Source organism: Talpa occidentalis, unplaced genomic scaffold, assembly GCF_014898055.3.
Source record: "Talpa occidentalis isolate TD23 unplaced genomic scaffold, MPIMG_talOcc4v2.1 talOcc4.16, whole genome shotgun sequence".
Lineage (NCBI taxonomy): Eukaryota > Metazoa > Chordata > Mammalia > Eulipotyphla > Talpidae > Talpa > Talpa occidentalis.
In genome coordinates, this window is record NW_023601653.1 from 56,922,788 (window position 1) to 56,935,703 (window position 12,916).

Consider the following 12,916-nt stretch of genomic DNA (forward strand, 5'->3'; position numbering starts at 1 on the left):
CTGCTGTAATGATTGCTTCAAGCAGTTTTGGAAATTAGTAATTCGTAAATAATAAACAGTGGAACCCAGCATATTGCTTATTTTCCCAAGAGGCTTTACTTGTAAAACACAATTTGTGGGGAATCCCTGGTGGAAGTAGGGGCCAAAGTCTCAGCACTCTCAAGCTATGTCAGCCACTATGACATGAGTTTGATCCCCGTCCAGGGAGCTAACCCACATGGCACAGACCTCTCCTATCTCGCCCGCTGCTTCCCTCAGCAGTATATTTCTGTAGATCTGCCTGTTCTGCTCCCCACTCTGTCTCTGGTGAATCCTCTCACATACACCACCTTTCACCTCTGGCTTACACCCCAGTTCTTGTATGCATAAATAAATAAAACAAATCTTTAAAAATACCCCATAATTTGCCTTTCTGAGACTTCACATATTGTGGAAAAAATAAAGGACAAGAAAAATCTTTAAAATGAAGGGAATGTAAATGAGCTACCCCTTCCTCTGTCTTTCACAGATTCCATCTCTCTCCAGGATGGAGACACTCTAAAGTGGACTCCAGAGTCAGAAGAAATAATATCAGGCAGGCGCCTGCTTCAAGTTATCCCTCACTTGGTCCCAGCCTCTCATAGTGAGAAATAAATTGATCTCCAGCTTTCCACCTTTGAAGAAATTGATGCCTTTCCTGCCCCACAGCCCTGGGCAATGGATTTCTCCCTGCCATCCAGACCATCACTCAGTGAGTGAGTGGGTGGGAGCATCCTGGCCTTTTATCGGCTGGTTTCCAGCAATAGTGAGTGCCATGCAAACTACTGGGAAGTTTACCTTTTAGAAAATTCTTCCTGACCTTCCAAAGTTTCTTGCTTCTTTGTTTACTTCCTTGATATTTGTGATTTTTTTTTCTATTTGTTAACTTCTTTTGTTCCAAATTCAAGTTAAAGTTTTACCTTTTGGTTATTCAATTCATAGGGCAACAGCTGTGCAAACCAGGCCTTTTCTTTGTTGCTAGTGGCAGAGTCAGGCTGAGATGGGGAAGCTGTCAGTTAGCTTATTAAGGCTATCCTCCTTGGTTTATTTTAGAGAACCATGCCATGACTTTTAATGCTTGATTTTTGTTTGCCTTTAAAGTTCGTCTCCGGTTATTGGGATTTAGTCAGTTTTCAGATTCTTCTTTAATCCCACCACCTTCCTCTAATCCCTTCAAAAAGTTTGTTATTAATGATACGTCACCAGAGGAACCAGGAACACAGACACCTCCACAGAATTCTTTTGTGCAGGGATTCTAAGTCCTTTTTCTTTGCTATTAGGAATGAGGATAAAGCTTTTCTCTCAAGAGAGGGCTGAATGGATGCAATACAAGCTACTCAACACAGCAAAACAGCAGCAACAAAAAAGAGCTCTTATTTTAGTTTTCAGAAAAACAAAGTCAAAGCTTGGAAGAATATTGGAATCTGTTGTTACTCTGTGTTGGTCAGAGTTAACTGCGGCCAGTTTCTCTTCCCAAGGCCGCCAGTTGTGTGGTATCTCTACTCAGGATCATCCTGAGAAACAAAGAAGAGAGCAACCTCCTGGCTGGAGCAAAACAATCAAAGGAAACTTGACATTTAGTATGTTTTTGATTAATTATTACTTTGAAATGAAACACATTGCACAAGTTTGGATTCGGGTTTTGTTTTCTTCCCCTCCCTGCCTCTGACATTCCCAGCCAGGTCCTGCTGATACCCTTTCACAAAAGAGCTGCTGCTCTTGGTAGCATTGTTTTCTGTGAGCTGAAATTTAAGTTCTTATTTAAAGAAAGAAAAGAGATCAAGTGAATGCAATCCCCTGTGAAGGGTAATTTTATTGGATATAAGTGAAGCTGGTAAATAGTTTCATGACCCTTTAATTGTCTTGTACTGTAGATGTTGAGAAAAAATTGTTTTCTTTAGAACTCTTGATCTTTTCTTTATGAGACATAATAGGTGGAGAAACAAAGACCTTGCAGATGCCCAAGCAGAGGCCAAGCTAAATCAAGATCAAAGTGCAGAAACAATACAACAAAGAGGTGGACAAGGTGAGGTGGGGGAAACTGGAAGGTCAAATCTAAGGATGGTACTGTTTTCTGGCCAGGTATTACTCTCCCCTCTATCCCATTCTTCTGAAAAAAGGAGAGAGAGGGATGTTAATATATTGATGGAAAATTATTGTATATCCTAAAAATTCCCTCCTTCAGAATCCTAGTGTGACTGGGTAGAATAAAATTCCTTTCACTGATGTGAAATAAAATAATTACCACCACATGGATATCTATTCATGCCTGGTACAGTGCTAGACACTCAGGAGTATATCAGTGGATTTAATCTTTGTCATTAGTAATGGTTCCATTTTATAAGGGAGGAAATGACCTCAGATGTTATGAAACTTGCCCAATGGGATACAACTAATTAAGAGTGTTTATGTCCCCGACATAGTCTGTTGATTGAACTGCTCCTTTTTATGAACTGAATTTAACAATAAATCTTGGACTCACTCAATTTGATAACCAGTTGTTTAAGAGCAGTTATTTTAAACTAAGGAACACATGTAATCTTTTTTAGGTCAACCCATTCCTTTCATTTAATAATGGTTTATGAGTTTTACCTATATCATGTTCTGTTTTAGCCAGTGTTTGGGACATAGCAGTTGACAATAGCCAGAGGACAGTACAACCTTGTGCCACAGCCCAGTACAACGATGGCACTCTGCAAGGTACATTAACATTGGGCATTGCAGACTTACTTTTTGAACCAAACATACAAAGGATCTTCAAATTATCATCTACCCCATTGCATTTCATATTATGCACCAAATCCAGATAATGTAAGGATCGTAACACCTGAGAAAAGCATTGGAATATGTCTAATTCAGATAATGTCCACATTTCCACAGGATTGTGTCTGGTAAAGTTTTGTTAGTCTATCCCAGTGAAAACATGGGAAACTGACTTCTTTTAAAAACTAGAGGGGGAGTGAGTGCCCACACAGGAGTACAGCCAGCCCCATTCACCAGCCTTTTATTCCAGAATTTTGAATAGCTGTCACTTCATTCCCTCTTTCACGATGTTCTTCTTCTTTCTTAAAAAAAGATTTATGTTATTTATGCATATAAGAACTGGGGTACAGGCCAGAGGTGTGGGGGGTAAGATGATTCACCGAGACAGACTGGGGAACAGAACAGGCAGATCAACTGAAGTACACTGAGGGGAGCAGCGGGTGAGACAGGAGAGGTCTGCTGCACCATGTGAGTAGCTCCTTGGCTGGGGATTGAACTCATGCTGCAGTGACTGTGGATAGCTTCCTAGGCTGCGTCTTAACCCCTTGCACCACCAGGGAGGCCCCATGATGTTCTTCTGAATGCAGACTTGATAGAGGAAAACGGTATTTCCACCAAGAGAGCACATAGTGATGAAGATGGGAGTTTGTTTAATATGGCGGTAGAAGAGGACAATGGTGGACAAATGCTCAAATGGAGATTGCCACAGAGCAGCCACTGAATCCCAGGAAACACAAGAGAAGGATGTAAGCTGTGTTTAGCAGGCAATGTCTTCTCTGACAAGGGCATGTGTGGAATTACTGTGCCCTCCCTCAGACTTGGGAAGGTCTCTGTGGAAACGTTCAGAGAATACACTGCTGTGAAGATGGCAATGCTATTGATAGCTGCAAAATAGGCTCAAAGGTCCTTTCTCATGGAAAGTTTATTCCTGTAAAAATTCTTGGAATTTTGGCTCTTATTGATGATGGTGCAATAAATTGGAAATAAATTGCTATGAGTGGAAATGATCCTGAAGCCTCAACATTTCATGACATTGATGATGTTGAGAAGTACAAACCAGGGTACTTGGAAGCCAACCATTGAAATGTTTAGATTATATATGGTGCCCAATGGCAAACAGGAGATCAGTCTGCATTTAACGGACAATTCAAAGGCAAGGCTTTTGATCTTGAAGTCATCAAATCTACTCATGAGTGTTGGAAAGCACTGTGATGACGGAGTAAGATGGTGGGGCTATAAATTGCACAAACATGGAGGGGGTAAGAGTCCATTCCACTGGCTTGGGAGGAGGCAAGGTCCTTACCTGAATCCATACCCTCTTCACCCAATAAAGAAAGTGATGAAGAAGAGCAATGGTGTGCTTCCTGGCCAAGAACTGGAACATCTGAAGTTCTCCATCAAGATCCAATTTCGAAAGATTCCAAGACCTCCATTCTCCCAAAACCAGAAGTAGGCAGGTCTAGGAGTATTTGCTGACTTCCTGTTGAAACTTCATTTTTTCCAAATTTTTTGTGAGATGCAATTTGTAAGCAAGCACTGAAATTTTTAGTGTTCTTTGGATATATGTTGGTATCAAAAGATTTTGTTTAATATCATAGCAGAAATTTAGAAGAGTTGAGTTTTGACTAGTTCTAATATGCGTGCCTGAAGAAGTCCAGTGATTTGATTAGTTTTTATTTCTCAGTTAAGGAAAAAAATCCAAATTTAGTAAATTAACAAAAAATTAGAAGCACATATGTTAAACACCTTATGTTAATTTTCTCTGCAAATATTTTCAGTAGTACTTTGAGCAAATTCATTCTAATGATAGGTTAATTTTTGTTTGTTTTGTAATGACATAAGATTTTTAGTTTGTATAAAAAAAAAGTTTTTTAGTTTTACTTGTGCTGTTGTCCTTTGAGGTTACCATCATACAAAAAACCTTTTCTAGTGATGTTTTGCATCAGCAAGAAATACCAAGTGTTTTGGAAGTGTATTTGCTTTTTAATATGTAAAAGATTTGAATTATCTCAGAGTGCAAGGACTGGAGCAGCGTCCAGTCCTAGTGGGGAGCTTATCCATTTAAGTATAACATTTCAGAAACCATTGGGGGAAAGGAGGGGTTTGGCAGAGGAAAGAATACTTTTGAAACTTTGAATACTTAATAAGTGGGAAAAAAACCAGCATACCATTGTAGGGGTGCAGGGGAAATTTCCCCTTACCTTTTCAGGTTATTCTAGGGCTGGTCCAGCAACCAAATTAGTATCAGATTAGTAGGAGAAAAGGAACTAATTTAATTATAGAGTATGGAAAATTCACATGACTGAGTTATAGGGCAGACTAAGGTTTTTTTTTTTTTTTTTTAAAGATTTATTTATACAAGCACTGGGTACAGTCAGAAGCACGGGAGGGTAAGAGGATTCACCAGAGCCAGAGCGGGGAGCAGAGCAGGCAGAAGGACCGAAGTACACTGCTGAGGGGAGCAGTGGGTGGCAGGAGAGGTCTGTGCACCATGCGGGACCCTCCTCCAGTGGCCGGGGAGCAGCCGGGAATCGAACCAGCGCCGCAGAGGCTGTGGGCAGCTTCGCAAGCCAGCGCTCAACCGCTGCGCTACCGGGGAGGCCCTGTTTTTTTTTTTTTTTTTTTTTTTTTTAAGATTTATCTATTTATGTATACAAGAACTGGGGTATAGGCCAGAGGTGTGGGGAGTGAGAGGGTTCAGCAGAGACAGAGAGGGGAGCAAAACAGGAGGATCTACTGAAATACAATGCTGAGGGGAGCAGTGGGCAACACAGGAGGGGTCTGCTGCACCATATGTGTAGGTCCCTGACTGACCAGGGTTGGAACTCACGCTGCAGAGGCTGCAGTGCTGTGCTTAACCCCTTGCGCCACTAGGGAGGCCCCAGACTGAGGGTTTTTATGAGTTAATGAATGCGATAAGGACCTGGGGTGTCAAGGAAAGAGGAGGGGGTTTCACATAATGGGAAAAATATCTAAACCAGATATACAATAGGTACATGTTTGCTCTGCCATAAAATAGGTTCCTTTTATAGAAAGATTTTTCTGGAGATGACTCTAAACCTGGTAATCTTCACTCTCGTCGGTATTTAAGCTAATGGCCACAGTTTCTCTTGAGCCTGCATGGCCTTTGGTGACTTTAGCTCAAAATAGCCCACATGCCAAAGTCATATATCTTGGAAAAGTCTGTCTGGACTTTTTGGTGGCAAGGGGACTGTCTCAGCATTTGGGGAGATAGTCAACCACACATGTGATTATATGGCTCATGTCTCTTCTGGGACCTAGTTTTTCAGAATGGGAATCATAAAGAATGGAAATAATTTTACATCAAATAAAGTCACAATTTTCTATAAAAAAATAGAGGCGGTGCAAAGAATTACAACCATAAGGCTTCATTTTTTTTTTTGCTAGGATAGGTAACTTTTCCAAATGTGTTTGAAAATCATTAAGAAGTCAACCAAGACAGCAAATTCAATGATCTAGTGAATCAAAGAAGCTGCAGTGATTACTTTAAACCAATTCTTAGTTTAGATGAAATTGAACAAACAGCCCTCCTAGGCAGTTTTGATACTGGACTATTTTTTTTTTCACTACAGGAACACAGACTAATCAATATCTCTTATTTAAGTTATAGGGCAGTTTGAGAAATTTAAATAATTAAAGGAAAGATCTTTGTAATTTGAAGAGCTGTGCTACTAATAATACACATACATGTAATTGTTCATTTAGCAAAGTACCCCACATGAGTGCTGCCTTAGGGAAAGACCTTTGAAGATGCATTTAGATGTCTGGCATAAAACAATACATTTTTTTGTGGTGATTAGTTAGTTCTTTTAAACACGTCTGGCTAAACCTTCATATCTTCTTACGTCCCTATTTCAATAAAGAAGGAAATAAATAAATCTTAAAGAAAAAAGAGGCCTGGGGCCTCCCTGGTGGCACAAGGGGTTAAGATGCAACCTATTAAGCTATCTGCAGCCACTGCAGCACCAGTTGGATCCCCGACCAGGGAGCTAACCCACATTGTGCAGCAGACCTCTCCTGACTTGCTCCCCTCAGCAGTGTATTTCAGTCAATCCTCCTGTTCTGTTCCCAACTCTGTCTCTGGTGAATCCTCTCACCCCCTATACCTCTGGCCTGTACCCCAGTTCTTGGTTGCATAAAAATAAATAAATCTTTAAATAAATTAAAAAAAAAAGGCCTGGGCCTCCCTGGTTGAGTGCAGTGCTGAGAAGCTATCCACAGCCTCTGCAGGGCGGGTTCCATTACCGGCCGACCAGGGAGATACCCACATGGCACGGCAGACCTCTCTTGTCTCGCCTGCTACTCCCCTCAGCAGTGTTTTCGGTCCATCTGCCTGTTCAGGTCCCCGCTCTGTCTCTGGTGAAGCTTCTCACCCCCACACCTCTGACCTTTACCCCAGTTCTTGTATGCATAAATAAATAAATCTTTAAAAAAAAGCAAAAAAAAAAAAATAAAGAATGTTATACTGAAGTAGGAACAGAAAGGAAATTGCACCTCTCTTGCCCTTCTCTCCACTCCCCTCAATTCTTTCCAGGCTGATAAAGAGCTATCAAATTTACATCAGGCAGATTACAACTTGTAATCTGGAGAAAAGAACATATTTCATTACATATGCATGGAGAATCTACATAAATGTAGATTCTAAAGCCAACAGGGCAAAATAGGGTATATATAGCCTGAGATAAAGAATGGGATAGACACTTGGGCCTTCAAGGAGAGAGCAGGGAGACTTCAAGGACAAGGGGACTCTGTGTCATATAATAAAATCCAGATGCTCTGTAATCAGATGTTTGTGTTACCATCTGAATAGGTTTCTCTAAATTAAAGGCTATTTCTGATAAAAGTCCTAATTCTGGATAACACCCCTAATTCTCTTTCTTCCAGGTAGTTAAGTGATGGGTAAAAGTTTCTCCTGAATCTTTAGGACCTTGATTGACCTTAGTTTGAAATAACCCAAATATCATCGTGTCATGTCTTGGGAAAGCCTGCTCTGAACATCTTGGGGAATCCAATCCATCACTGAATTAAAGTCCATTTGACTCAAATGGTGAAACATTATGCCTTTCAAGCAACTTTTTAAAAGCCCCAGTAATACTACAAACAAATAAATATATTAACATTTATTATTTCATCAGAATAAGTGTAGGCAGTCACACTATATTCCTTTTCTTTATGTTCCAGTGCTAGATGAATGGAAAGTTTTAAATTTATTTTGGGAACTGAACATGTTCTTTTTCCTGTGTGAAACAGAAAAGGAAGTGCAATATTGAGCTTTTGATGCTTTAGGCATTCAGAAATTAACAAGAATGTGAGTAGTTGCTATATATAATGGTGCTCTGTATTTAATATTATCTCTCATATTTGAAGATGATGCTTGACAGGTTCACCATGATGCTAAAAACATGCAAAAACTTTCCACTTTACAGTCCACTTAACTCTTGACTTGGGGACTTCAAAACAAAGCGGTGCAAAGTAGATAAAAGTTACATGTCTCTCTCTTTCCTACTAGTCCAGAGGTAGTGAGCTGCCCAGGTGAAGTGGATTCAGCTTTCTCCCATCTGTGCTTATAACTTTGCTTTTAAATAATATATATTACTTAATAATTAAATAATTAAAAAGGGTTGCATATCACCCTATCTGTTTCCCCAACACTAGAAGGGGAAAGAGGAAGTACAGGGCAAGGAGGTTCTACTTAACAGTATGACAACATAGAATATAGACCTCTGTAATTCTGGAAAAGAGCAATAGTTAAAGATTTTCTCACCCTGTGTTTTGGGAAACAGTTTGCTTCAAAGAACATACCCACGACTTAGTTAAAACTTAGGAAGGATGCTCTTGTTGTTTATGAATGTATGGCAAGGCTCTCAGACTCCGACATTCTAATCCCCATTCTTTGCCTCCTAAATGATTAACTGTCTTGTCCCCAGTGGTCAATGGGAAATGAAATTGTTATTAACTGAACTTTGGTTAAGATTTTCTTTTTCTCAGGCCTCCCTGGTGGCGCAGGGGTTAAGACACAACCTATGAAGTAATCCACAAACACTGTAGCATGAGTTCAATTCCCACCCGGCCAGGAAGAAACCATATGGTGGGACAGACCTCTCCTGTCTCGCCCGCTGCTCCCCTTAGCAGTGTACTTCGGTCCGTATGCCTGTTCTGTTCCCCACTCTGACTCTGGTGAATCCTCTCACCCCCCACATCTCTGGCCTGTACCCCAATTCTTGTATAAAAATAAATAAATCTTAAAAAAAAAAAAAGAAAAGATTTTCTTTTTCTCCTGGGCTCCTAAACATTCACCTGTACTTAGCCTAAGCCAGAATATAGGCCCTCAGTTAAGGGTCTTGACTGAAAAATGGGCTGAAAATGGATAAAACATTCTTTGAACTCTCTTACCTTGCCATCTTTTTATCCCACCTGCCGACATCCTCTTATTTTTATCTTTGTTGCCCTATTCCCTCCTCGTCCCCCACCCCCTCACCCATGGAAGAAAAAACCCTTTTAACCTAACACCTTCACATTTTAAAGGCCAAAATGATGTCCTATTATTACATTTCTTACCCACACCTTATTGCAATAGGTCCTCCCTCATCCTTTGCAATAATCTGTTTGAATAATAATCTGATAGGTATGAAGCAAAAGTTCATTGGGTGGAACCTGGCTGCAAAGGGAACCCGGCTGAGAAGCATAGCCAGTTAGCTGAACAATTACACTCAGCTATCACTCAAAGGTTCTGTTACTAAAAGAAAGAGCAGAATAATAGACCCTAGAGGACAATTACCAATAGCTATTACACTCTTCACAAAAGAAGACACTACTAGTAGTTTTGCATTCTCCTTTCTTAGACTGTCTGGTATTTTTGCTCAAAATAGGTCACCCAGAATCTAGCTGTCACAGGCCAACTTCCCATCAAAGTTTTCCTGACAGGCTATGCCATTTTTCTGAAAATGTGTCAATGTCATCTTCCTTCCATGTAAAATGCTTGGGGCTTCTAAAATTCCAAGTAGGACTTTAGCTTAGCGTTTAGGACTTCCAAAATTTGGTATTTAAAATCTCATCCTACTTGGGAAAATGGATTTCTGTGGAAAGAGATGGGTTTTAGCAGGACCATGGGATGTGGTTGTGCAGGTTAAATAACCATATCAGGCAGCCCAGGGATGGGTGGATATCAAATCCTGGATCTGCCAATTACTAGCTGAGGAACTTTAAATATGGCACATAAACTTCAAAGATTTGTTTCCTTATTAAAAAATTAGATTACTTAAGACATGTCTTATAGAGTAATTGCAAAAATTAGAGATAAAATTCATCAAGTGTTTAGGATAGTGTCTGACCTCTGGCACATGATTACCAAAAGGTGGATGCCATTCTAATTATTAGATAAAACTTCACTTTGGAATTCTCCCATTACATCTCCTCTTCCAGATGCCTCATCATCCTGTGTTGCTCTCTTTCATCTGATTTCACCTCACATCTTATCTGTCCAGACATTATGCTATTCTCAGCATTCTTGGACATCAGAATCACCTGATTGGTATTTAATTACTTTAAGACTCATTATGTTGATTTTGGATACACAATTTCCTTTAAAAAAAGTAATTCTGGGACTACAACAGATAGGGCGAGTTGGATCTTTAGTTGTTTTTAACTACATTGTTCTGGGCTACTGGACACTGAAATCACCTTGTCACATTTTCTCAAGCATTCTCCCGTTATCTATTTTCTGCACCATAATAGGAGTAGGTTTGCATTGTTCTCACTTGTTGAGAAAAGTCTCACGAAGATGTTTAAATAAGCAGGATATATTCCAAATCCTGATAGCCTGCATTTTGATGGTATTTGTATCTGTAGGTGACTTACATTAGTGGCAAAATCTACTCCCAGATAGAAAGATGGCATCACTCATGCTCTTTCATGGTATCTGTGTATGAATGCAGGAGGATGCTTTTCTCAGGTATATCATGTATTCTATCAGGTTTTATATAAGATCTGCAAGTCATACTGTTTGCTTCCTCAGCTGTGCCCTATGTTAGGTGTAGATCAACAGGCGTTTTAAAGTGCTTTCAGTGAATTACTTATTTTTCTAAGAATAATCCTTAATCTTTGAGTCCTCGCCAAATTCAGCCTTAATCATTATGCAGCCAAATATTCCATACCATCTGCTGGTATTGCTTACAAGGGAATGATAATAAGCTCATAGGAATTTGAAATAGAAAAACTTACTTTTAAAAAAAAAGTTATGGGGCCTCCCTTGTGGCGTAGAGAGTTGAGTGCCGCGCTATGAATCTCTCTGCAGCCTCTGCAGCATGGGTTCGATTCCTGGCCGGCCAGGGAGAAACCCAGCCCTCTCCTGTCTCGTCCACTGCTCCCCTCAGCAGTGTCTTTGGTTCATCTGCCTGTTCTGCTCCCTGCTCTGTCTCCAGTGAATTCTCTCACCCTTCCGCACCTCTGACCTGTACCCCAGTTCTTGTATAAATAAATAAACCTTTTTTTTAAAGATTTATTTATTTATTTATACAAGCACTGGGTACAGTCAGAAGTGTGGGAGGGTGAGAGAATTCACCAGAGCCAGAGCGGGGAACAGAACAGGCAGACTGACGAAATACACTGCTGAGGGGAGCAGTGGGTGGGACAGGAGAGGTCTGTCACGCTACGTGGGACCCTTGCCGGTGGCTGGGGATCAAACCAGTGCTGCAGAGGCTGCGGGCAGCTTCACAGCCCAGCGCTCAACCACTGTGCCACCGGGGAGGCCCTAAATAAATAAATCTTAAAAAAAAAAAAAAGAAAAAAAAGTTATGTAAGCCAAACAATCAAATTTCATATGGGGGGTAGGGATTGGGAGGCTTAGTAATTTCTATTGTGTTAGATAGGATTAAAAGAAGCCTTCACATATTACTTGCATTTAGCTTGGGGCTAAAGAGTGAGGTTTTCCTGATACTGGAGCATTTTTACTTTTCTCTAAGCCTGCTACATGGTGTGCGGAATAATGATGTAAATGGGGAGATGGGTTCCATTTCTGAGAAGATTGCTTAAGAATAACTGAATGAATCTCAGGCCCTCATTATGCATTTAGTACTTGAGTACCAGCAATGTTAGCATTTTATCCATATAAGAAACATAAAACAGATACTAACATCCTGGCTTGGGGGTGAGGAATTCAAGGTTTAGAGGGTTTAAGTAACTGTCAAACGTTTCATAGTTAATGGGTGAAAAAGCTAGGACTCAGATTGAATTAAAACTTAAAGTCCACATTGTTAATGAACCATTATACTACACTGATGCATATTCATTTATTTTGCAAACATTTATTAAGACTCTAAAGTGAATAAACTTACTGGAAAATAAAAAATAGTAGTAATAGCACTTTGTTTCAAATTGCTAAGCTACTTGGCACTACCGGATATTTGTAAAGCAGCCAGAACCCAGCCCAGTGGTGTAAATGAGCCACACAGAGAGAATGGTGATGAGAGTAGAGTGAGAACCAAGGGTGCCTGGTGACCGATGGGAGCAGGCCTTGCCCTGAGGAGCTGACGGACAGGGCTTGCGGAGGACTGTGAGCTTGTTCTGCTACTAGGCAAGAGACCATGGCTATCTTTACAATGACAAGGCTGCTTCTAGGGTGTTTGAAGCTGAACTAAAATCAGATTTTCAATTTACTTTTGAGGAAAATAATGGTAATATTTACCTTACACATATTTGTAGTCCCTGTGGAGAAAACATTCTTTCAAGCCATTTGAAATGTTCTGTAGACCTCTGTTGCCATGACGGTGCAATGGAACAGCTGCAGAACAGGACTGGGGAAGAGAACACAAAATCCAAGGCTTAGAGCTTATGCCTGACTTATCAGATCAGTGTAATTTATTTCTCTTTTAAAATGTGGAGGGGCTCTTGGGGAGTTAGAAAATGTGAAATCATTGTGAAGTTGCATAGCTTTTAGATGGGGTCGAACATCCTAAGACACAATCAAATTAAAAGATGACGATCCCTTCTAAGTTTATCAATATAAGAGGTTTTCCTTGAAAAGGAAATACAAATTAAACAGCAGTAAGTTTGCTTTGAGGAAAAGCCACATGCTTAAAATTATGTTTTTCCATGTATCTCTAAACATCTCAGAAAA

At 40.2% G+C, this 12,916-nt stretch overlaps 1 pseudogene; it reads left to right on the forward strand.

Moving 5' to 3' along the window:
* Positions 1–696: 696 nt before the first annotated feature.
* Positions 697–4,257, forward strand: LOC119246968 (inorganic pyrophosphatase 2, mitochondrial-like; annotated as a pseudogene).
* Positions 4,258–12,916: the final 8,659 nt, after the last annotated feature.